The sequence below is a fragment of the Myotis yumanensis genome, unplaced genomic scaffold, assembly GCF_028538775.1.
Source record: "Myotis yumanensis isolate MYYU_CA2020_CCGP unplaced genomic scaffold, mMyoYum1.0.hap1 SCAF_12, whole genome shotgun sequence".
NCBI lineage: Eukaryota > Metazoa > Chordata > Mammalia > Chiroptera > Vespertilionidae > Myotis > Myotis yumanensis.
The window spans coordinates 47,277,559-47,299,835 of NW_027223763.1; the positions used below are offsets into that span (position 1 = coordinate 47,277,559).

Below are 22,277 nucleotides of genomic sequence, written 5' to 3' on the forward strand. Positions count from 1 at the left end.
TCTGGTGTCACATAGAACCTCCCATTGTGAGAACATACTTTCTTTGGATTGTGGAGAAAATCAAGAAGCCTGGTCAGAAGCTTTAGATATGGAACTATATCTGAGTCAGACCATGGATATATCTGAAACTTTTTAGACATTTTGGCTCCAGATGAGTTTCCTTCAACTAAACCAGGGCAGAGTGAAATTTCCAGCCCAATGAATGAGGAGCTGAAGCTTTTGATGTATAGTAGGATGGAGAAATTTGTATTTACTAGAACTCTTCTAAAGGACAGCTCTTCATAGAGTTGAAGACTTTTTCTTTCTTTTTTTTTTTTAATATCCTATTAAGAGTTTATTAAGAAATGCTGTTTCTCAGGCACAAAGAAACAAAAGGACTATGTACAGGCTTTCAGGAAACAGGCAGGGAGCTGAGGAGGGCCAAGAGGAGTCTAGGGCCTTGGTGGGTGCATTCCTAGGGGAGGGGGCCCTCGCATTCCTGGTGGAGGGGGCCGCATTCTGGAGGGGGCATGCCCATTGGAGTTCCTCGTCCAGGGGGGGATTCCCATTGGGGGACCCATGGGAGGCCTCATACCAGGAGGTGGGCCCATCTTGCCTGGAGGGGGTGCCCCTCGGCCCATAGATGGGGGAGGACCTGCACGGCCCGATGGGTACTGGGTTGGGGCCCTTGCAATACTAGCTGTGGCAGCAGCTGCAACAGTGCCTCTTGCTTGTGGGGTCATCACCTGTTGGGATGGTCCACCAACCCCACGAACTGGCCCAGCAAGTCCTGTGGGGGCCTGGGGCATGGGAACACCAGCTGGGATTCCTCTGCCAGCAGCCCTGCCGATCCCCGGGCCCCCAGCAGCTCCAGCAAGTGGCACTCAGGCAATGCCAGTATCTTTGGGAAGAGGTCCCTCTACTGTCATTGAGACCAGGTTCTCCCCTTGAAGTAGCACCAGTCCGAGAACTCGCTTCTCTTCTCTTTCTGCTTGTTTTGAGTTCTTTGGCTTGATCTTCCTGAATTCATCACAATCGCATAGGATCAAATTCATATGCTTGTCGAAAGCCTTGAAGGTGCCAATGAAGATACGACCGTCTTGCAGGATGCACCTCATCCTGTAGTCGATGTGCTGCAGCATCTTGCTGCTCTTGCCCACAGTCATGGTGGCGGTTCTGATGGCTCCTATTCCCGCCGGATTCGCCTGCGCCGAGGCCTGGCCCTCCTGCAGCCTGCTTCCCGCCGCTACTACCGGCGAGTTGAAGACTTTTTCAAAGGCACCTGATATCTGTGTGTGGAGGCGTATATGCTCAGGCAGCAATAGATGATCTGTAAACTGCATTCTAAGGCGTATGGTTCTATTCACCATGGGGCTTTCGTTTTACAAAGTTGGAAGCAAAGTTTACCCAAGTGAGCTCTGTGTGAGGGTCAAAAAAAGGAGGAGCTCATACTGGAGAGAGAGCCAGGAAAAGAGGACTTGTCAGGTGCAGGTGTTTGAGGTGGTTTCCCCAATGTGGGGTGGGGACCTAAAGTGAAAACGTTCTCATCTATTTCAAATGTGCAATCTTCCGTGAAGCCTGACCTTCAGAAAATCAAAAGTGGGTGTGATTTCGGAAAGGGACAAAGAGTTTGAGGTTTGCCAAGCCATGCCAGAGCCCAAACAGATCAGAGGACTGCCATGTAGCTGGTCTTCTTATGGAAGAAGCACTGGAGTTGAAAGTGCTCTCTTCCTTGTAGCTTCCACAGAACTCTTGCTCTCTTTTGGACTGGTTCTTCTCTTTTGCTTCCCCTCCCTTCCTTTATTCTCCCCTTCCTTTCCTTATCTTTCCTTTCCTTTCCCTTCTCCTCTCCCTCCCTCCAGGAGTGTATTACCCCACTGCTGTTCCTGGGCATGGGCCTGCCCGTAGTGCCCATAGCCCAGCATCTCTGGGATACTGAGTGCCAAACTTCCCAATAATTTTGTGTGATAATAGCCTTCCCCATGAATTCTGTTTTAAATTAATTTATGGTGAAACTAATTAGAGGGGCTTTCTATTATTTGCAACCAAAAGTCTTGAATGATACTTTCTTGTTTTAAAATCTCTCTCTCATTCTGGCCTGTGTAGCTCAGTTGGTTGGAGCATCATTCCACACCAAAAGGTGGTAGGTTTGATTCCTGATCAGGGCACATACCTAGGTTTAGGGTCTGATTCTAAGTCGGGGTGCATGGAGTAGCCAACTGATGTTTTTCTCTCACATGGATGTTTTTCTCTCTCTGGCTCTGTCTATCTCTTTCTCCCTTCCTCTCTATAAAACCAATTAAAAGATAAAAGTTTTAAAAAGTATCTCTCTGATTTACACAAACACACAATGGCAAGGAGGGAAAAGTGAGAATATCATGGAAAAGAGGAAATTATGGTAGGAAGCATAGGACAAAGCCAGAGGAGAGTTTAATACACAAAATTCAGGTTATATATTTCCAGGCCTTTTGTTATAGATGAGTAACAAATTTGAATCTAAGCTTCCTGTTAGTAAAAGCAATGATAGAAACACAACTTACACCATACACAAAAATAAACTCAAAATGGATAAAGGACTTAAATGTAAGTTGGGAAATCATAAAAATCTTAGAAGAGTCCATAGGTAGCAAAATATCAGACATATGTCATAGCAATATCTTTACCGATACAACTCCTAGGGCAGCGGTTCTCAACCTGTGAGTCGCAACCCCTTTGGGGGTCAAACGACCCTTTCACAGGGGTTGCCTAAAACCATCGGAAAACACATATATAATTACATATTGTTTTTGTGATTAATCACTATGCTTTAATTATGTTCAATTTGTAACAATGAAATTGGGGGTCACCACAACATGAGGAACTGTATTAAAGGGTCGCGGCATTAGGAAGGTTGAGAACCACTGTCCTAGGGCAATGGAAACTTAGGAGAAAATAAATAAATAAGACATCAAAATAAAAAGCTTCTGCACAGCAAAAGAAACCATCAACAAAACAAGAAAGCCATGCATGGGAGAACATATTTTCCAATATTATATCTGACTAGAGGCCTGGTGCACAAAATTCGTGCATGGGTCAGGTAGTCCCCTCAGCCCAGCCTGCACCCACTCCAATCCAGGATCCCTTGGGGGATGTCCCACTACTGGTTTAGGCCTGATCCCGGAGATCGGGCCTAAACCAGCAGTTGGACATCCCTTTCACAATCCTCGACTGCTGGCTCCTAATCGCTCACCTACCTGCCTGCCTGGTCACTCCTGTCACTCCCCCCCGCCCCCCGCTGGCCTGATCGCCCCTAACTGCCTCTGCGTGCCAGCCTGATTGCCCCTAACTGCCCCCCCTGCCAGCCTGGTAGCCCCTAACTGCCCCCCGCTGCTGGCCAGGTCACCCACAACTACCCCCTTCCTGCCGGCATGGTTGCTCCTAACTGCCCCTCCCCCTGCTGGCATGATCACCCCTTACTGCCCCCCTTGCCAACCTGGCCACCCCTAACTTCCCCCCCTTGCTGGCCAGGTTTCCCCCAACTGCCATCCCCGCCAGCCTAGTCACCCCTCACTGCCCCCCCTGCCAGCCTAATCGCCCCCCAACTGCTCCACTGCCAGCCTGGTCACCCCCAACTGTACCCCCTGCCCCACCTGCCTGTTCACCCCTAACTGCCCCCCCCCCCGCCAGCCTGGTCACCTATTACTTCCCCCCCTGCCAGCCTGGTCACCCCCAATTGCCCCCCTCTACTGGCTTGGCCGATGCAAATCAATACGACAATGAGATAGCATCTCACACTTGTCAGAATTCCTATCATCAACAAATTAACAAATGACAAGTGCTGGTGAGGATGTAGAGAAAAAGGAACCCTCGTTCACTGCTGGTAGGAAGGCAGAATGGTGCAGCCACTGTGGAAAACAGTATGGAGTTTCCTCAAAAAATTAAAAATGGAATTCCCATTTTACCCAGTAATCCCACTTCTAGGAATATACCCCAAGAAACCAGAAATACCAATCAGAAAGGACATATGCACCCTTATGTTCATAGCAGCACAATTTACAATAGCTAAGATTTGAAAACAACCTAAGTGCCCATCAGTAGATGAGTGGATTAGAAAACTGTGGTACATCTACACGATGAAATACCACGCTGCTGTAAAAAAGAAAGAACTCTTACCATCCTCAACAGCATGGATGGACCTGGAGAGCATTATGCTAAGCGAAATAAGCCAGTCAGAGAAAGATAAATATCACATGACCTCACTCATTTGTGGAATATAATGAACAACATAAACTGATGAACAAAAATAGATCCAGAGACAGAGAAACATTGAAGAGACTGTCAAACTTCAGTGGGAAGGCGGGGGGTGGGAGAAAGAGGGGTAAGAGATCAACCAAAGGACTTAGATGCATGCATATAAGCATAACCAATGGACACAGACATTAGAAGGGTGAGGGCATGTGCCAGGGGGTGGGGGTGGCTGGGGGGAGTTCAATGGGGGAAAAAGGAAACATGTAATACTATATGTAATACTTTAAACAATTTTTTAAAAGAAGAAAATAGAATGATATTGGCAGGGGCTGAGGAGGGGAGAACGAGAGCTATTGTTTAAAGGTCACAGTGGTTCAGTTGGGGGAGATGAAAAGTTCAGGTGATGGATAGTGGTGATGGTTACACAACAATGTGCATGTGCTTAATGCTACAGAACTAAACACTTCGAAATGGTTAAAATGGTAACTTTTATAATACAGTATGCGTATTTTACTACAATCAAGAAAAAATGGAAAAGATCTAAATTAGGAATATTCCAAAATATGGGTGCATGGCCTCAAAGTTTGACACCACAGAGCCTAGCCACAATAATCTTAACTCAAAAATCTTTAAAACTGGGCATTGCCAAATGCCCACCTTGGCTGTAAAAAAAATCCCAATAAATCTTCCAGGTTTAGGATGTCTAATTTTGAGCACTAAAGTTTTCTGGTGAGTCTTCCCAGGTTAAAAATGACTCCAAAACACACATTTGGGTAAATTAATGTATTAGCTGGCTGCTTCAGGTTTTTCACTATAGCCTATTGGGGATACACTCTTATTAACACATTGCATACCGAATAGAAATCTCTAAGACATGCCAGGGACCGCACGTTTTGGGGCAAACTGCACATTATTTAAATCATCATAATGCACTTTAGGTGTTATTTTTCAATATAACATTTTTATTTACAAAAACAGTTAAACAATTAAAGTTCCTAGTACTTTTTTAACGTATGGTACTGCGTAAAACATTTTCCTCTATGAAGAGGGACCAAACAGAATTTACATAAGTATCTAGATTTGCTCCTTTTTCCATGGGCGTGAAAAACGAGAACACTCGTGAGCGGTCCTTAACAGATGGCGCATGAAACACGAGAAAACTGAGCGGTACGAAATGTGTTAATTCCTACAACAACCTGTATTAAGTCTGGCTTTATAGATCAAATTGCTTTGTTGAGGTTACACAGCTAGTAAGTAGTGAATCCTGGATTTGAACTAACCCTCTCCAATACAAATCTTGCCCACATCGGCTATGGAGGTCTGAGACCTATATAGCTCCACTATCTTTTAATTATACATAATGGGTCCTCAAGCAATGGAAATACCTTGGTTTCCCTTCGCTGGGTTTAATGGGTTCTTTGGGGCTAGCTAGTGCAAGACAACAAAAGGGCCTTATCTGTAACTAAAGGTAGCCTGATCTACTTCTGCCAATACCCTTACAGCTCATATGTATAGGTGATGAAGACTGACAAGAAATACATAAATTTCCTTCACCATTTCATTTTACTTTATTTCCTTATTAGTAAACATTATTGAAAAAAATGTACTATGTGTCAGACCAGCTTAAAAACCAAAGCTTTGAAACAGTTTACAGAGAAAAGATTTGGTACATTTTACTAAGAAAACCCCTTTTAATTTTCCAATCTCTGTCCTCAAGTGTTTGAGCACAGAGCCCATGGTAAAATCAGTTGAGAACAGCCCTCAGCAGCCACCTCCCACAATTCTCTAGGGAAGTATCACCCAATCAAACCTGGTCCATATTCTATCAGACTCCCCTCTAGCCCTTGCTAATTGCTCCTAATTATGTATCTCAGGAATTCTTCTCTCCCTGGGGTGTGTCCGGAAGTCATTGTGCTCTGTCTTCTGGTGGCTAATTAGAACTTGCTGAAGGCTTCCTTTGGAGAGCTTAGAGTTCTCTGATCTTACAGAAGGCCCCACCCTCATTTGTCTTCCTCATTGAATTTCCTCCACTCTGTCTTTCTCTTATTTAGATACTTCAGCTTCACCAAGAGCCAGGGATGGCCATTCTGCACTAGGATGAAAAGGGTCTTCTGTTTTTGTTCAGGTAACTTGTACCTTGGTAGCCTAAAGAGTGTTTGCTGAGGGTGCTAGAGGCTCAGTTTATGCTGCTTTTCCCTTTTTACCTTGCTTCAGTGCATTAAGTTTCAGTGGCACTTTTCAGAGTGGAAAGTTAGAGGTCTCTCTCTATATATTCTTTATATGTGTAATCTGAGCACCTCTTAATTTTTACACAATGTCTTCTGCCACACTGGAACATCCATTAATATCTTTAGAAAGTTGTTTTCCTTCCCTGCACTTCAGGTGTGCCACCTCTAAAATGAACATATTTTACTAGATGACATCCAGTTACTCTGTTTTCATTTTATTTAATCCACTGTTTGTTCATGTTGAGTTAGAGTTTCTGATAAGCTTTCTTGACATAAAAATTGAAGAAAGCAAGTGTTTATTGTTATTTAGTCTTATTCTCCACAACAACCCCCAACCCCCAACAAATTTTGGTCTGGAAGGACCTACTTCTACTCAGCCAATTTGTTTTTATTGACCACAAATGAAAAGTCCTTTCTGCTCCACCTGAATTTGTGACTTCCCTTCTCCATCCTCCACCTCAGAGACTCTCCTGGCTCTGAATCACTGCCCTCTCTCGAAAGACATGTTCTCTGCTCTTTCTCTGGTGGCAATTCATCTATTCCTTCTTCAAGGTTAATTTTACCCAACAGCAAAAAACAAACAAAAAAACCCCTCATATTTCTCTGAAAGATCTTTAAAAGTTAGAGAACAGTATATGAAAAAGTTAAATTCTTATGAGCATGTGTTATTAATTTGATATTAATCACACAAACCCTGAAATAGACTCTCTTTTTAGAAAAGAAGTACCTGCCTTGGCTTGGAGGTTGCCATTTTGGACAGCAATGTGAGTTTCCTTACTTCGTTTTTTCCTGCCTTGGTGAATAAGGAAATGCCAGAGACCTTCCCACCCCCTCAGCCAACCCAGAACTCTCTGTTCAGGTGCTTCTGCCAACTAATTAACACCTCCTTCACAAGCTGTGAATTGGACAGCAGATGCACATGAATGCAGAACCCAGTGGGGAGTCTCATACTTTCTCTATACATATATTTCATGAAAGGCAGGAAGTGAAATCAAGCAGGCTGATGGGGAATTCACCTTGCCAAAATGACCACCCCAAAATCTTAAATAAACTTACGGGCTTTTAATGCAAAATAAATTTCTCATATCTTTGGAGGAGAGACCCATTTTTATTGTTTTTCAAATATAATCCAATGTGTTCTCAAATTCCAGAAAAATTACTGAACATCTTTGGACAGCCCTCAGATGGTACCAGAAACTCAGGTACATTTGCCCACCTGCCCTGAGTCCAACAACCCTTCAAGGACTACTAAATTCCTGCCTCTTGTCTCACTCTACTCTAATCTACCCTTTATTTTGCTGCCAATGTTCTGTCTATAACCCAAACAGTATCACATTTTTATGCATCTCCAGATCTCATAGGATGTATTAGAAACTATTTAGTCTGAGGTTAGGGGGAGTTCCATAGGCCCTGAGGATCTGTCTCCTGTTTACCTGGCTTTCCTGATACCCACTCACATTGTACACACCAGTCCCCTGTATAAGTGACCTTCTCTCACAGCTCTGTATTCAAGAATTGTCCCTGCCCCATTCTTACTCTAGAAGCCATGATTCCCACTTTCTCCAAAGAGCTTGGAAATATTTTTTTTCATTAACTTGCAATTTAATTCAACAAAGTCTACTGAGTACCTATTCTGTATCAAATACTCTGACATACTCAGAAGATATAGCAATAAGTCATAAACTCTCTCTGAGGAGCTTATAAGATAGTGGAGACATCATTAGATAACTATAATAAGCATTGATGTGTCCTCCTCAAGGACCTGCCCCTAGGCCTGTGGCAGCATAATCTATTCTTTGGAAATAGTAGCCAGAGTTAGGAAGGCAAATGTGTTGGGGCAAACTTCAGAGAAAGACAAACACTAGAAGGGGTCTCTTGTGCCTCACTTATCTCTTTGCTTTGGTTTCATGCTTTGGTGAAGGGCACCTCTTTGTATAAACCAAAAAGAAAACAACACAGACATGGATAAACTAAGTCAATGGAATGGGTGCAGACTGCTAAGGATATTGAGTATCGTGGATATTGGAAGATGTGAAGAAATAAACTCTGCAATATGTCAGAAACTGGCTAACTTCCCATTAAGTAGAATTTATCCTCCCTTCTGAGGGGGGAAATGTCCATCTATTTGCACATCTCTAGCAAATTGCTAAACAAATTTTGTTGTGTATGCAAGCAAAAATGAAGAGATTTGTAACCTACTGCTAAAAGAGTTTTAACCAAAATTTCAGAAAATTTTGAATTTGTAGGTAGTATGTCCAATAATGAAATAGGCAGGTGGCAAGAAATATAAAGGGGGTGAATTGAAGCCTCCACTCGCCTCTTTCTAAGCGAGTGATGACCTTTACCAGGGTGTGCAAGGGAATAGCCTGCATGTGGGTTTGGTCAGTGTCTTTACAACTAATCAGGTTGGTCTATATGGCAATGTCCACTTCTTGATTTAGGTGCATTTGCTTCTCAAAGTGTGGTCCCACATCAGCAGCATCACATCACTGGGAGTTTGTTAGAAATGCAGAATCTCAGGCCCTTCTTCAGACCTACTGAATCAGAACGTGTGTTTTATCAAGATCCTTCCATAATTCAAATGCACATTAACACTTGTCAACATCTCATTCCAACTTTAGGACATCCCTCTGGGGTTCTAACTACCTGGAAATGCTTGATCAAACCCCTTGTAGTTTGTGCCTGCATTTGTGTAAAGTATAATGGTTCATAGAAATACCCCAGATTGTATTTACTTGTATTTCCTCCCCCATCACATATGTGCACCACACACATTTTGAGAAGTAAATCAGTAAGAAACGTTTTCCCCATTAAAACCTCTCCCCTGAGTCCCCACCAACACACACACACACACACACACACACACACACACACACAACTTGTTACCAACTTTTAAATAGCAATTATAAAGCTAGTGAATGGAGAGGAGAACATTTGTCAAAGGGTTACCTGATTTGTATTGGAGGAATAAAGAAAAACTTAAATTACTCTACAAATTGCAGTGAGAAGGGAAGCCTAGTGAGCCCTCACTCTATTGTTTGTATTTTTTTTCTTTTGAATGTTACCCCATCAGTGGAATGGAATTGCCACACCATCTCTAATCCCACTGAGGGAAAGGGAACACCAGCAAAACCCAATACTTCATCCTTAAGTCCAATGATAAAACCACTCTAAACTATATTTTGACAGAAAACATAATAGAGAATGTAAACAGGCCAATCAACCAGCACCAAATTTCACTTCTCTTTCTCAAAACCTGTCTCCCTAATCTTTTTTCTTAAAGCAGTTTTATTTATTTTTGAGGGGGAGAACTAAGTACTGAGGAACATTGGGAGAAGCAGGTCTGCCTGGCAGAACTCAGTCAAGTCCAGTTTTGATAAGCATACTCTTGGCTCTGGTTCAAGATAGAGGTGGAGTACGGAGGTTTGAAGAACACTGAGGTTTGCTACTATCCCTTTGCTACTGGTTGATGGTAATCCTAGAACTATTAAGCTCTTTTTGGTGTTAAGATCCTGGCTTTCAGAGTCACCCAACTTGTTAGGCTGCCATGCACACCTTTTAGAGTATATGCCAGGATCATAGAAATTCCCCTTTAACCCTGTGCCCTCATGTAGGACTGTCCCAGTTAAATAATATACAAAGTGACAGGAATAATTGATAAGACCAGGGATGGGTAACTAAGGTACCATGGGGTACCTCAGAATCTCTTGAGAATCTGAAATCTAGATTGATAAGACAGAATTACCTACGTCTGCATCTAGATCTATGTATACATTTCTATCCATCTATTTATCTATGTGCAGAAAGAGACTGGCTGTTTTCTCTATGCTGGTAAATCATGTGGGATGGGCATCATTTGCCAGTTTTATGAACCAGAGACAGTAGGTGTGCAGAGATGGAAGAATAGAACAGCCAGGCCAAAATGAGCAGAAATGAAAGAGAGCTGGGTTAGCATTTCAGTTCCATTCCCGATATATCCTTACATTTGTCCCGTGTCTTTTCAATAACTTTCTCTTCACTATTTTAGCACACCGAGGTTGGCTTTTGTTGCTTACAAACAAGAGAGTTGCTGCTTTCCATCTGGCTATGCAGAACTGTCCTTTCACCATATGACAGGTTGACTTCACCCCCAGTCCCCTCCTCTCTGCACCAGTCCTGAGCTTGCAGCCCAGGGGTAGTAAAGCAGAGAAAGGCGCCTAGTGAAGGCTCCCCTGCCTGTGTGATCTCTGTTGTCCCACTGGCTTCAGAGCTTTCCTGGAAGCTCTCTCAGGCAGCGGAGAAGGTGATCTTGTAATGGGTCTCTTCCAAGATCCATCTTCTCAGTGAATCATTAATAGCACCAATGGCCAAGTGGGCTGACTCTGGCTGCAAAGCCCTTCCTAGCTGGGAAGGTGAGAGACAACAGTTTCATAGCAAACTTTACAGAGAACACAGCTGGGCTGAGGAGGGAATGACCCAAGAAGGGTATCATTCATGGCTCCTGGAGAAAATGTTGGGGTAGGAAGCCAAATGACGGCACAAAAGCATGTCAGAGCTGCACAGATCATATGCTTCAACAATTTGATTTTATAGGTGGGGAAGGGAAACAGACATTTATTATGGGCCAGCCATGTGACAGACACACAAATCCCCACGAACACTGTCATTTAATATGATCCTCATTGAAAAGATGACGAAACTGAGGTTCAGAGTGGTCAAGTAATTTGATGAAGTGGTGAAGACAGGGTGGATTATGAGGCCATCTTACTTTGGAGGGCAAGGCCATAGTCACCCAGCTGGAAGAGACTGAGGACTGTCTTAAAACTTTTAGACCAGTGCTCTTCAAACCTCAGTACTCCACCTCCATCATATGTGTTTTTACACAGCTGGAATAGCACTGATTTCAGGTAAGGTAGTTAAGAGCCCAGCAAGGCAGCCTGAAATCTACTGCAGACAGGAAAACAAAGCAAGAGCCTAGGATTTCCATGGCAGCTTTGGCTCCAGCATGGGCTGTGAGCAAGTCTACCTACTAATAACTCAGCACAGGCCAACTTAGGTTTTGATAGGGATTAAGACCCTAGAAGATGTGGGGATAAAGAAAAAGAAGTAATTGTAGAGGAAATAGAAGTTCCCAGACTTCTTGTTCTGGTTGTCTCACTTCCTAGCTGTTACCTTGGATAAGGCAGTGATTCTGCATCTTCAGTTCCTCTGTAATATCAAGGCAGACACCCAGATGGGATAGTGGTCAGTGATGAGAGTCCTCAGGCAGCCATAGGGGCTAGATCACAAATGGGCCTCTTCCATCATGGGCCCTTGGCCTCAGGCAGTAATGCTTTCTGGGGAGAGGATAATGGACTTTTGAAAGTCTAAGCATAAGTGAGCACAGGGTACATGCAAGGGAGAAGAAAGAAGATGATTTGGGGTTGATGACAGGAGACCCAGCTGTGTGGTTCAGCTACACAGATGTGCCCACAGTTCCCTGGGGAGACTGTTAGCTTAATGTGCCATGCAGATGTAAGGGGCATTCCATAAAGCAGTTCTGTAGTAAATGGGTCACGCTATATACTCAGGCAACACAAAAGACCTGAGTTGTACAGATGTTCTCTGTACCGGGGACATGGTCTACAGATGTTCACTGTGGACTGAAGAGCACAGACAAATCAGGAAGCTCTTAAGATTAGAAATAACAATGCATTATTTTGTTTTGAAAAGTATCAGAGTACAACAAATGTTTGCATTGTACACCATTTGTTGTCTGGCAACTGTCAAGGTGTTTGTTGAGTCCTGATGTTGTGACACGCCTGCAAGAGCTTTCATGGACTTTAGGATCTCCTCTGCACACCTCCTCTCTGTTACTTTGGGGGTCTACCCATTCCAGGCTCTAAGAATCCGCTGGGGACTGCCTGTAACAGAGCCTGGGGCAAGACTACAGAAGATGGTCCACAAACTCAGAGATCTAAATAAATATTCCAAAGGAAGCTGAGAAAACTGTTACATAAGGTATATTCTCTCCCCTTTTCTTAACAAATATACTTTCATAACAGCCTGGGAGGCCACTATTGATTTAGGATGATCAGAAGCTCCTTGGATTTCTTGGCCAGAACATGGTGACACCAGGAGAGCCAGTCCCTGGCCTTGCCTATGACCCACTACCATTCCCTTCAAATCCCTGGTTCCATCTTCAGCCATGTAGAGGCTTCATGTTCACATGTGAGGAGCTCAGTCTTTATCCACAATCCCACAAATAGCCACTCCTTGGCCACCCTCAGGCCCAGGGATGTGCCCAGGAGGAGACCTGACCCACTATTGGAAGAATGGGCTTGAGGGGCCTCTGCTGGCCCTGGAAGCAGCATAGGGCCCTTTGGACACGAAGCTGAGGTTCCAGATACCTGGACTGTGTCTGCAAGTAGGAGCATAGGTTTTGGGTAAAGACATGTCTTTGGTCACATGAGCTCCTTGCTCTGTAGGGAGGGACATGGCTGGAAGGTAGTCAGAGTGGATGCTGGTCAGAGTGGAGTCTTTGCAGCAGAGGACCCAGCAAAGGAGGTAGGTCCTCTCATTTGCCTCTAAAGGTGATTTTACCTTTTCTGATGGTTCCAGGCAGATGCCAAAGAGGCATATGTGTGTACTCCAGGTTGCTCTGAGCTTAAGATAAAGACAGGCCTTTGCAAGCACCATCCTCTAGAAGATTTTGTGACTTTCTTGCATTCGAGGATACCTCATTTTCTTCCTGCTTCCATGTGCTGATTTCAGAACCATGATTCTTGCTGTGGTCACCTCACAAATGATCATGCCACTCTGGTGCAGGATCAGTCACTTTAAAAATATGATAGCTGCCCTAGCCGGTTTGGCTCAGTGGATAGAGCATCAGCCTGTGGACTGAAGGGTCCCAGGTTCGATTCCAGCCAAGGACACATGCCTAGGTTGCGGGCTCGATCACCAGAAGGGGACGTGCAGGAGGCAGCCAATCAATTATTCTCTCTCATCATTGATATTTCTCTCTCTCTATCCCTCTCCCTTCCTCTCTAAAATCAATAAAAATATTTTTTAAAAATATGAAAGCTACTCATTAACAAGTACTTTACAGATGCCAAGGACTGTGCCAGATAATCTATGTACTTACCTTCCCACTGGAAGAAGAAATGGGCTCAGAGCAGCGTCATTTAGGAACTTACTTCTGATGCCAAAAAGTGTGTAAGTGGCATAGAACAAGGTTTACCTGACCCTAAAGCCTGTGACCTTCCTCCATGTCTCCCAGGATGAAAGGAAACACAACAGGTCCTTTGTCAAAAGTGTGAGTGTATGTGCCCAGTATACTATTTATTGCTTCCCAGGAAACATACCAATGGGGGTCCTAGGCCATTCCCAATACCCAGTGTAGCAGGTAGGTGGAGATGTACTGTTCAGATTCCCAGGTACACTGTGTGTGCTTTAGCTGACAGCGTTAACTTCTTCAGAGTCCTCCAAAGCAGAAGCTCTTTCCAGCTCCCTGGAAGAACCTCAACCAATGAATGACCACAAACAACAGTGATAGCTAAGACACATCCTTCTTAGGGTGGGCTTCAGCAAGGGATGGTATAATGCAGTGATTCCCAAAGTGGGCGCTACCACCCCCTTGTGGGCGCTGCAGCGATCCAGGGGGGCGGTGATGGCCACAGGTGCATTTGTTTTAACTTTTCTTGTATTACCTTTCTATTCTGAGTTCAATAAATAGTTTCATAATTTCAAACTTCAATGTTTCTAATTTACACCTTTCTTTACTATATTTTACAAAAAAGGTAGAAACATTAATACATATATCTTTCTGTTTAATTGCTATTAAAATTTTTAAAAAATTAATTTCCAGGGGGCACTGAGTAATATTTTTTCTGGAAAGGGGGCGGTAGGCCAAATAAGTTTGGGAACCACTGGTATAATGGAACTCTTTTGCTGGGTAACAGCAATCTTTGATCCAGAGCACAGACAGAACTTCCATCCTGTTGGCATCACAGTCTAATAGCAATATCTGCCCCATCCTGCTTCTGTCTCTTTCCTATCACATGTCACTTTCCAATAATCTTTTTGTACTCCCAACTGTCTCAGCATCTGCTTCCTGGAAAACCCAACCCTCAATGTCCTCCTGGAGCTCAAAGTTTCCAGACAACCAAAGCAAACAATTTACAATGCCAGTCTGCTGGAACAGAATGCCCAAGGACAGGGGTAACAGTGTGCTTTTCTTTTTTGCATTAGCCCTCGCACCCAAAAGAGTAAAGGCACACAGTGTTGGGTATAGAGTTCAGCAAATAATTGTTGAAAAAAATGAAATCCAAATCTCTGCATTTGCTTCCACTGGGATTGGCTGGGCCTACACTAATGCTTCTTGTATTTCCTTCATTACCTTTTCCTTCCCCTAAACCACCATCCTTTCCCTCTCTTTCTCTCCCTTCCTCAATTACTGAGAATTTATGTCAGGCACAATGCTCCATGCTCAGAGCCACCTTCTGCAGTGGCTCCAAACCACCTTGCCATCTCCCTTTAGCTCCTCTTCCTCCTCAGCTTTCTCAACAAGCCAGGTTCCATTTTCAGCCACCATTTCCACTTGTCAGGGGTAAATCCTGATGCCCTTGGGGATCTACTCTCATCTGTCCCCAGAGCAGGCATTTCCAAAGAGTGGCCTAAGGAACACTTGCCTAACAAGGTTTTTGTTTGTTTGTTTGTTTGTCTTGTAGGTGTCAGATACCCTATTTGGTGCTCTGTTTATATTATCTTTACTTTTTTAAATCCTCTAACAAGGATAATTTTTTATTGATTTTAGAGAGAGAGGGAGAGAGGGAGGGAGAGATAAACATAGATGTGAGAAAGAAACATTAATTGGTTGCCTCCTGTATATGCATCAATCTTGGATCAAACCTGCAACCTAGGTATGTGCTCTGTCTGGGTGTACGGGATGACATTCCCATACAGAATTACACTCCAACCAACTGAGCATCTGTCTAAGGCTATATTATCCTTATTTTTTTGTGGTAAAATATACATAACAAAAAATTTACTATTTAAACCATTTAAAAAATTTTTTTATTGATTTCATAGAGGAAGGGAGAGGGAGAGAGAGAGAGAAACTTCAATAATGAGAATCATTGACTGGATGCTTCCTGCATGCCCCCTACTGGGGATCAAGTCCACAACCTGGGCATGTGACCTGACTGGGAACTGAACCATGACCTCCTGATTCATAGGTCAACGCTCAACCACTGAACAACACCAGCCAGGCTATTTTAACCATTTTTTTTAAATTAAATCTTTATTGTTCAGATTATTACAGTTGTTCCTCTTTTTCCCCCCCATAGATCCCCTCCACCCGGTCCCACCCCACCCTCTGCCCTAAACCCCCCACCACTGTCTTCATCCATAGGTGCACGATTTTTGTCCATTCTCTTCCCGCACCCTCCACACTCCTTTCCCCCCGAAGAATAGTCAGTCAACTCCCTTTCTATGCCCCTGATTCTATTATATTCACCAGTTTATTCTGTTCATCAGATATTTTATCATTTGATTTTTAGATTCACTTGTTGATAGATGTGTATTTGTTGTTCATAATCTGTATCTTTACCTTTTTCTTCTTCTTCTTCCTCTTCTTAAAGGATACCTTTCAGCATTTCATATAATACTGGTTTGGTGGTGATGAACTCCTTTAGCTTTTTCTTATCTGTGAAGCTCTTTATCTGACCTTCAATTCTGAATGATAGCTTTGCTGGGTAAAGTAATCTTGGTTGTAGGTTCTTGGTATTCATCACTTTGAATATTTCTTGCCACTCCCTTCTGGCCTGCATAGTTTCTGTTGAGAAATCAGCTGACAGTCGTATGGGTACGCCCTTGTAGGTAACTGACTGTTTTTCTCTTGCTGCTTTTAAGATTCTCTCTTTGTCTTTTGCTCTTGGCATTTTAATTATGATGTATCTTGGTGTGGTCCTCTTTGGATTCCTTTTGTTTGGGGTTCTCTGTGCTTCCTGGACTTGTAAGTCTATTTTTTTCACCAGGTAGGGGAAGTTTTCTGTCATTATTTCTTCAAATAGGTTTTCAATATCTTGCTCTCTCTCTCTCTTCTTCTGGCACCCCCATAATTCAGATGTTGGTATGCTTGAAGTTGTCCCAGAGGGTCCTTACACTATCTTCATATTTTTGGATTCTTTTTTCGTTTTTCTGGTTGGGTGCTTTTTGCTTCTTTGTATTTCAAATCTTTGACTTGATTCTTGCGATCCTCTAGTCTGCTGTTGGAACTCTGTATAATATTCTTTATTTCAGTCAGTGTATGCTTAATTTCTAGTTGGTCCTTTTTCATAACCTTGAGGGTCTCACTAGATTTCTTGAGGGTCTCACTAAATTTATCGGTGGTTTCTAAAAAATTTTTGAAAAACCTTATAAGTGTGGTTTTGAACTCTATATCTAGTAGTTTGCTTTCCTCCATTTCTGTCATTTGTGACCTGTTTCTTTGTCTCTGCATTTTTTATGCTTCCCTGTGTTGATAGGGTGGTTTTCTGTGCTAGGTGTCCTATAGGGCCCAGTGGCTCAGCCTCCCCAGTTACCTGAGGTGGACACTCTTGGTGCACCCCTTTGTGGGCTTTGTGCACAGTCTTGTTGTAGTTAAGCTTTGATTGTTGTATCACTGGGAGGAATTGACCTCCAGGCCAATTGGCTGTGAGAATCAGCTGTGTCTGCAGTGGGAGAACTTCTGTGCTGGAGACACCCTTCTGGGGCAAGATTTCCTTCAGTGGGGCTTTGGTGCTCACCGAGTCTGCCCCCTGAGTGTGTGTCCCTTATGGATCTGAGGAGTTGTAATCTGGATGGTCCCACTCTGACCACTGGGAACACTGGCTCTTGGATCTCTAAGGAGGTGCTAATTTAGCTCTGCCTGAGGCTACCCAGCAGGAGCTATGGAGAGATCTGCAAATTCCTCTTCTTTGTTTGGGGTTTGGAGGTGCCCAGATGAGGCCCAGCTGTGAAGCAATGCAAGCTGCTGTGGGGCCTTGGGCCTTCTTTTGGAAGTTCTGGGTCTGTCTGACCCAGCTGCAGTTTGTTAGGTAATTTTCAGATTGCAAAGGGCCAGGCCTTTCATATGCAAAAGCCTCTGCGCACAGCTTGGGTTAGGGCGGGGTCTCAGGGAATCAACAGGGCGGAGCAAGCAGCTATGGCTGCTCCTCAGTCCTACCCTAAGAGGCCCCGAGTCTCAGTGTCCAGGTAATCGCTGCAAGCACATCTGAGAGAAAGCTGCCCTCAAGTTCCGACCAATGCCAGACAGTCCAGTTTCTCCCCGTATGAGTCTGGGTCCCCAGAGACTCGCCCGGAACTGGAGTTCAGAGCAGTCGGGAGCTTGAGACTCCCTCCCGATTTAAAAAGACAACCCTGTCCTCAGTTGCCAGTCCTTTCCACGTGCGCCTCCGTACCTCTGCACTTTACTTCCGCACCTCCTCTGAGTCTCAGTGTGCTTTTCTCTTTCCTTCTAGTTGTAGAATTTCCACTCAGCCAGCCTTCCTGTGGTTCTGGATGATGTCCTTTTTGTCTTTTGTATTTTTGAAGTGGTTGTGCGAGGCAGCAATTTCCCGTGTTTACCTATGCCACCATCTTGGTTTCCCTATTTTAACCATTTTTAAGTGTATAGTTTAGTGACATTACTTAAGTACATTCACAATGTTATACAACCATTACTACTATCCATCCACAGAATTATCTCATCATCCCAAAAAGAAACTCTGTACCCATTAATCAATAACTTCCCATTCCCTCCTCCCTCAGGCCTTGGTAGCCTCTATTTTACTTTCTGTCTCCATGACTTGGCCTATTTTAGGTAGCATGTGGAAGTGGAATCATACAATATTTGTCTTTTTGTGTCTGGCTTATTTCACTTAATATTTTAAAGATCCATCCATGTTGCTGCATGTGTCAGAATTTCCTTCCTAAGGCTAAATAATATCCAATGTATGTGTAGGCCATACTTTGTTTATCCATTCATTAGTTGATGGATATTTGGGTTGTTTTATAGTTTGGCTATTGTGGATAATGCTGTTAGGAACACTGTTGTACATCTTTTTTTAGTCTTTGTTTCCATTCTTTTGAGTAATATACCTAAGAGAGGATATGCTGGATCACATGATAATTATATTTTTAATTTTTTGCAGACATGCCAAATTCTCTTCCACAGTGCTAACATGGCATTTTTTGGAAAAAGGGTTCCATGGTCAAGAGACTTCATCCTGGAACTCCTTCTCAGAGAGTCATAATATACCTTAGTAAACATAGTAAAGGCTTTGACAGGTCCTGAAGTAAAGAATCTGTGTAACTTTGACCCATCATTCTCCAAATTAATTTGACAGTGGAACCCTGTTTTTACAGAGTAACTGGTAACATGACATCCGTTGCTGGACTGGGAAACAACGCTCTCAGCTCTCAGGCAGATGCAGGAAGGGCTGGGGATTAGGAGAGAGAACCACTATTCAGAGCCCAGAGACAGAACCACGTCTAACTCTCCAACCAGTCTATTGCGCTTTCTCCTGATGGCTCTGCATTTGCCTGGCCCATCCTTCCTGTACTTCTTTGCTTCTTAAAGATTATTTTAACTGTCAGGACTAGCTCAGGCATCCAACGTACCCTCAAGAAACTCTGACGCTGCACTTGTCTCCCCAGGCAGGGAGTGAATGGAAATACCTCTTCCGCTTAGGCTTAGCTTTTTTTTTTTTTTTTTTTTTTTTTTAGGCTTAGCTTTTATTATACTGCATTGCCCTATTAAATGGTTGGCCTCCTCCACTATATGGGGGCGGGGGGGGGGAGGAATACTGGTGGTGTCAAGTTTAGTTTGTATAAACAACCATCTGGAGAGCTTATTAAAAATGCAGATGCCTCTGTGTTACTCCTAAAAATTCCAGCTTAGTTGCTCTGAGGTGTACATTCAATAGCTCTAGAATGTGCATTTTTAAGAAGTACCTGAGGCAATATTCTCAGGCACTTGATATTTGGAATCTCCCAGTTGTTAGCTCTGTGAGGATAAGAATGACTTCTACCTGTCTATTTTACACAATAAATACTGAAGGAGTAAATGAATGAACAAATGAGTGAATGAAATCATGCCAGTTTCCTCCTCTGTAAAATGATGAGGTTGGATATTCTCTAAGCTTTCTGTTGGTGAAACTGCTCTTTATAAAGTTCAGGTTATTTGACCCAAGCCACTGTGTTCCCAGCCACTTTAAGATTAGAACCATACACAATACACAAACCGATGCACATGAAACCACAAGGGAGACCACGGAAGAGGATTTAGTCCATGCTATGACTTAGCAAATCTCTCAGAGCTTGTGAATAACCATATTTTGAAACTGTCACTGTTATCACAAGGCAGACATACAAAGAGAGGCATACACTTGTGCCCCATGTGAATTCAGTCTCATTCTCTGAGTAGCTGAGAGGCAGCACTGTCAGGGCTGACAAACCCTCAAGTTAGGGATTTGGGAACTAGGCATTATGGGAAGGAAACCAGGGTCCAGAGAAGATGCTGGAGTGTGAAGCAGCTCTCCTGCTGGGTGGAAGGGGTACAAACTCGGTCCACGCCCCCCGACTCTGCTCCAACCATTTCTCAGTGCAGTCTTTGAACATAAAACCCTGAATCTCGGTGCCCTGAGAACACTGCAGGTTTTGAGGGGAAGCTCTGGCTTTTCACAAGAGCTATGGCCTGAGAAAAATGAAGTCCCCCACTACTTATAACCTCTCAGCATTTCAGAGGCAAAGGTTGGCTATGGCTGCCAAGATCTAGCAAATATTTGGTTAGCTTGGAAAGAATGGGTGCTCATTTTCCAATTCTCACAGATTTTCTCTAAGCCCAGCTCCTTTTATTAAAAACCTCAAATCCAGAGATACAATCGAATGGCACTTGAGGCTCTGAGCATTCATCTGTATCCCGGGAAGCAGAACCCAGCATCTACACAAAGAAAAGCTTAATCAACAGAACTCACGCATTCCCTCCAGGAACAGGGCCCAGCAGAGCAGAAGAATCGTCAGAGGGGCTCCTGACTGCATTTTCCTTGGGTGGATGTTTATGGGAAAGACCAGGGGTTGCTCCTTCCCTTGACTAGGCTCAGCCCACTGCGGCCCATGGGATAAATGCCACCCCCTGCCTTTTTGGTTTGTTCCTGCCCAGAATGTGAATTAAGGTTTTTTTGTGTATGTTTTTAAATAGAAAAATATCAAAATAAGAAAAATATTTCAAGAAATCTGAAAATTATGGTTAATTCACATGTGTGTCCATAAAGGAAGTCTGGACAGAAGGTGAAGTAAGGTGTTTGTGCAGTGGTTCTCAACCTTGGCTGCACATTAGAATCACCTGGGAATCTTTTTAAAATCCTGATTTCCGGGCCTCATCCTCCGGAAATTGTTTCTTTGTTATGGGGTGGGGCCACAATATTGGTAACAAAGAAACAGAATTACCGGAGAATGAGGCCCGGAAATCAGGATTTTAAAAAGATTCCCAGGTGATTCTAATGTGCAGCCAAGGTTGAGAACCACTGTGTTTGTGTGTTTCCGCTGTGAGCCGCGATGGCCGAGCTGAGCAGCTGAGACAGACCACGTGGCCCTCCAGGCCTGGCATCTGTCTTCCCTGGCCCTCGGCAGGGAAAGTCTGTAGGCCCTGGAGTAGGGGATGTAAGATTTATTCGTCACCGATATTTGCACACAAAAAAAAGTATAAAACACATACGTAGTCACAGTTAAATCATTATAAAGCAAACACCAGTATAACGCATCGTGGGGGTCAAGAAATGAGCGACTGCTGGCCATCACCTCCGAGTCCTCCACATGTCCTTCCTTCCTGAACACAGTTCCTCAGTCCCCCCGCACCCCAACCTTGTGATAATGTCTTCCTTGAGGTTCTTTATACTTTCCCACCTAAACGCCATGCAGCAGGGCCGCTTTACCCACAGGAAACAGGTAAGACCCCAGGGCATGCCTAAAACCACGGCTCAGACCACATACGCTCTGCTTTTTCCTACACATCCGTGCCTGTGATAGAGTTTCATTTGTAAATTAAGCACAGTACGGTATTAGCTACTACTAATAGCATGGAACAGTCGTAACAAAATGCTGCAGGAAGAGCTCTGTGATGTGCCCGCTCCCCCTAAACGTCGTGTGTAGACTCACCTTCCCATGATGATCTGAGATGATACGCGGGGGCTGAAGACCTGACGACGCCCATCCCACACCGCGCGCTTCTCGGCGGCATATCCCGCCGCCAGCATCGCGACCCGCGGGCTCTGGCGCCATTACTGAGTAACGTGAGGGTTACCTGGACGCCAACACGGCGGTGCCTGACGGCCTGGTCAGTAAGATGGAGACTCTTACCCGGCGTGAGGCTTGAGGGCGCGTAAGGGACGTAATTCACGTCAGAGCGAGACATCGCGAGATTTCCGCACGCTGCTCACAACAGCGTGCAACTTAAACCGCAAAGCGCCCCTCCTCCAACCCCCCTTCCCTCCCCCCGCCCACATCCCAGGGATGGGAGCTGAGGAAGGAAGGTCATCACAGCAGGTGGGGCAGGTGGCCTTCCAAAGCTTGCAATGTGAACAGGCCGAGGAATCAGGGAAATGGTCATTGCCCCTTTCTCCTTCAGAAAAACCAGGGGACTTCAAAGGTCAGTTTGAAGCTGATGCTTGTGTCTTTCTCTACAGGGCTTTAGGAAAACTGGACAGAAAACGCCCACCCCACCAATGGCCAGCGCGCTGAAACCCCATCACCTGGAGGTCCAAGCACTTGAGGCATTTCTGAAGCATGATGTAGCACTACACTGAAAAGACACAAATAAACCCCAAACCCTGGCACACATTTATCCAGTTTGTGAAGCGGATTAAT

The 22,277-nt window shown here is 44.1% G+C and overlaps 1 pseudogene; it reads right to left on the reverse strand.

Annotated features, from left to right (window-relative positions):
• Positions 1 to 278: 278 nt before the first annotated feature.
• On the reverse strand, positions 279 to 1,229 carry LOC139020532 (small nuclear ribonucleoprotein-associated protein B' pseudogene; annotated as a pseudogene).
• Positions 1,230 to 22,277: the final 21,048 nt, after the last annotated feature.